Source organism: Apium graveolens, chromosome 5 (assembly GCF_009905375.1).
Source record: "Apium graveolens cultivar Ventura chromosome 5, ASM990537v1, whole genome shotgun sequence".
In the NCBI taxonomy this organism is placed as follows: domain Eukaryota; kingdom Viridiplantae; phylum Streptophyta; class Magnoliopsida; order Apiales; family Apiaceae; genus Apium; species Apium graveolens.
The window spans coordinates 75220051-75224364 of record NC_133651.1 but is presented as its reverse complement, the minus strand read 5'-3'; positions in this window follow the sequence as shown (position 1 = coordinate 75224364).

The window sequence follows — 4314 nt, the reverse complement described above, 5'->3', positions numbered from 1 at the left end:
TAAGTCCTTTTTGACTAGATCATTCATTGTCTTGAAATTCAAGTGAGATAGCTTCTTGTGCCATAGCCAACTTTCAATTGTGCTTGCTTTGCTGAAGAGACAAGTAATGGATTCTGCATCTGTAGAGTTGAAGTCAGCTATGTACACATTTCCTTTTCTAACTCCAGTTAGAACCACTTTGTTGTCTTTCTTACTAGTGACAACACAGGCTTCAGAGTTGAAGGAAACTGTATTCCCTCTATCACATAGTTGACTGATGCTCAGTAAATTGTGCTTGAGACCATCAACTAATGCAACTTCATTAATGATGACATTCCTTGTTGAAATCAAGCCATATCCCATAGTAAACCCTTTGCTGTCATCTCCAAAAGTTATGCTAGGGCCAGCTCTCTCCTTGAACTCTGTGAGCAGGGAGAAATCTCCTGTCATGTGTCTTGAACAACCACTGTCCAAGTACCATAGATTTCTTCCATTTCCCTGCACACCATAAAATCAATCAATTTGATTTTGGTACCCAAGTTTCCTTGGGTCCATTCTTGTTAGCCTTTCTCCTAGACTTCATTCCTCCTGCATCTTTAGACTTAGGTAAGTTTGAGTCAACCTTGGTCTTAGATGTAGTTGGTTGAGGTGTAGGGTTAGTCACAGAATCATTTAGCACATTTGTAAAATTATTAGGCATTGATTGTGCAAACATGTTATTCCATATGGGCATATTGTATGGCATTTGAGGCATACTAAATGCAGCAAGATAAGGATTGTTAAGATATGGCATGTTTACAAAATGTGCATAAGGATTGTGTTGAGACATAACAGGCATAGCATGCAGAGGTGATGCAGACATATTAGGCATAGAAGAGGGTACATTTATGGGAGTCTTCTTAATGGTTTTACAACTAGCAGATAGATGATTAACACTACTACAATGCACACAGCTTTTCCTAGGAGCATACCTATCAGGTGTGTAATTGTTGTGTTTATTAACTCCTACCTTCCCATTTCTGTTGGATTTTCTTTTAGATTCCTTTTTATCCTCAACCATCTTGAGCCTATTATTTAACTGTTCCAAGGTCATGTGCCCTACATTCACCTTACTGACATCTTTGGATGTGCTTGCTTCTTCTTTGACAAAGTTCTTTGAAGTTGAACCAAACTTTTTGTTGAGTTTCTTTAGATTCTCTCTTTTAGAAACATCTGCCTGTTTTGATTGAGGAACCTTCAACGGATGCTCCTTTTCTTCCTTCAACGGATAACTTTCATCATCCGTTGATTCCACATCCGTTGACAGCCCATCAATTAATTCCAGTTTCTTTTTATTTTTATCCCAGGCAGTTTCACAGAATGATTCAATTCCTTGGACCTTAGCAATTTGAGCACTTACATCCCTAGATGTCTTCCAGGCTTTAATCACCTCTTGCTCTTTCTCTAATTGATTGGAAAGTATTTCTACTTTCTTCACAGATTCAGCTAGTTCATTTTCAACAGATATACAATGCAACTTTGTTTTCTCTAGGTCAATCATCTTATCTTCTAACAAAGCATTTCTATTACTTAAAAACAGATTGTTCTCTCTAATCCTACTATTTTCTTTAGCAAGAGATTTAAGAGACACATGCAAATGATACAATTCGGTAGACATGTCATTAAAAGCATCATTGCACTCTTCTTTAGTAAGCTGTGTTAAGTCAGTAGTGATTACCTGATTGCTTGATGAACTAACTTCATTTGTTCAGAATCAGCCATGAGAGCAAGGTTGACATACTCCACATCTTCATCCTCTTCATCTCCATTAGCTGCCCAGTCCCTTTCTTGAGTAATGAAAGCCCTCTCCTTTTGCTTGAGTAGATCAAAATATTTCTTTTTGTAATCTACTTGTTCAAATTTCTTCTTTTCAGAAGTTGGCTTTCTGCACTCACCTGCAAAGTGTCCACTTATACCACAATTGAAACACTTGAACTTGGATTTGTCCACAGTGTTTTTGTGAGGTTTAGTGGCTCTAGTGTTTTTCTTGAATTTCATCTTTGCAAATCTTCTGGACAGAAATGCAAGATGCTCATCAATACCATCTGAGTCATCTTGGCTGGAGTTGTCTTCATTTTCAGCAACTTGCTCTTTCCCCTTGCTTGATTCCTGATTTCTTATACCATCTTTGGAGTTTGATGTAGATCTCGCAGTTTCTTGTCTGCATTTCCTCTCATCTTCAGCTACCAATGCAACTGAACTTCCTTTCTTTCTCCCCTTCTCCAATACCTCATCCTGTTCCAGCTCTAGTTCATAAGTCTTCAAGATTCCATACAATCTTTCAAGAGTGAAGTCCTTATAATCTTGAGAGTTTCTTAAGGAGACAGTCATGGGTTTCCATTCCTTTGGCAAGGATCTTAAAAATTTAAGATTTGAATCCTTCACCTGGTACACTCTTCCATACAGCTTCAGTCCATTCAACAGCTTTTGGAACCTATTGAATGTTTCATTTAAAGATTCATTTTCTTCAAAATGAAAGTATTCATACTGTTGAATGAGAAGCTGCATTTTGTTTTCTTTCACTTGTTCTGTACCTTCACACAGTAGTTGAACTGTGTCCCAAACCTCTTTGGCAGTTGTGCAATTTATCACATTATCAAACATATCCATGTTAAGACCATTAAACAAAATGTTCATAGCCTTCTTATCCTTGTGGACTTCTTCTGTGTCTTCCATTGTCCATTCTGCTCTAGGTTTTGGAATGGATTGACCAACAGCAACTGTGGCTGTAGCAACTGTTGCTACTTTGTGGGGAATGTGAGGACCATTCTCAATGCAGTTTACATAACCTTCATCTTGGGAGAGTAGATGAAGGTGCATTTTCACCTTCCAATGGTGATAACTGTCTTTGTCAAGAACTGGGATCTTTACTCCAATATCCTTCTTACTCATCTTTGTTAGATTCCAAGATCTTTAAACTCTTTGTATGTCAAGAGCCTGCTCTGATACCAATTGTTATTCCTAGTGGACTAACAATGAGATTTACAGAAGGGGGGTTGAATGTAAATCTCAAAACTTTTTCAAGTTTTGAGCAGTTTATGAAAGTTGTGTGTTCAAGAAGAACAAGTGTGTGAATTGCTTTAAGCTAATGCAGACAGATATATATTCAAGCACAAATGTAAAGAACACAACAGACCTTAAAAACTTTTCTGGTGGATTTGTTGTTCCACCAGAGATGGTATATTAGAAAATCTGTGATTAAACAATGTTGATCACAGCTGCATCCTAGTACAAACTAGATGAATTTTCTCTCAATGTTTTTCTAAACAGCTCTGGAAAATCTCACTTCTAATTACTAGCTTCTGCTTGGTTTATATATTACCAAGTGTACAAGTGAAGAACAATATAAAATACAGTAATAAAATAAGATCTTCACTTGCTTCTTTTCCTGTTCACTCCAGTACTTTGTTGACTATTGCATCTTTGTACCAGAGAAGAACGGCTGCTTTTTCTGTTGTTCCTGAAATTCGGCTACCACATCTCAGTTGTCTCTATCAACCCATGTGCCTCTGTCTGTAGGTATAACTACCTCTTATCAACGGCTAATCATCAGAACATCCGTTGAAACTTTCATCCGTTGATGCACTCATCCGTTGAAGGATGTTATCCGTTGAAGCTTTCATCCGTTGAAGCTTTAGAGACATCCGTTGAAGCTTAGCTTCTCATCCGTTGAAGGTCTTTAAGTCATCCGTTGATACCACTTCACTTATACAAAATTACAAGGCATGAAGTATTTATAATTGGCCTTCCTATCTGCATATCATCTAGTAGTCAACATGACTCATAGTTTCTCTCAACTTCCAAGAATTACATTTTAAATACAGAGACTGAAATATGCTACAACACTAGACTTATTTCTAAGTAAAGCTACACCATCAACGGATAGCCAAAGTGGTCTTATCCGTTGAGGCTACAGACACTAAATTTCTACTTAAGTATTTTGTTAAACATATCATCAAACTAATGCACATATATTCCTAACAGTAACATCATTTAGTAACCAGCCGGTTTGAATGTGAGCCTTAATGGGATCAATCCATGATGTCCCCAGGCCTATAGGAGCCACAAGCTTAACATCAATGCTCCGTGTTTTCAAAACGCGATAGTATACACTTCCAGAACTTTCTTCCATCTCAGATGAAGCAAACTTTGACAATGCATCTGCCTTACCATTTTCCTCCCTTGGAATGTGCTTAACATGGCATTCATCAAATTGTGTCATCACGGCCCTTACTAGGCGGACATACTTAGCCATCGTATCATCCCTTGCCTCAAACTCTCCCTTCACCTGGGATA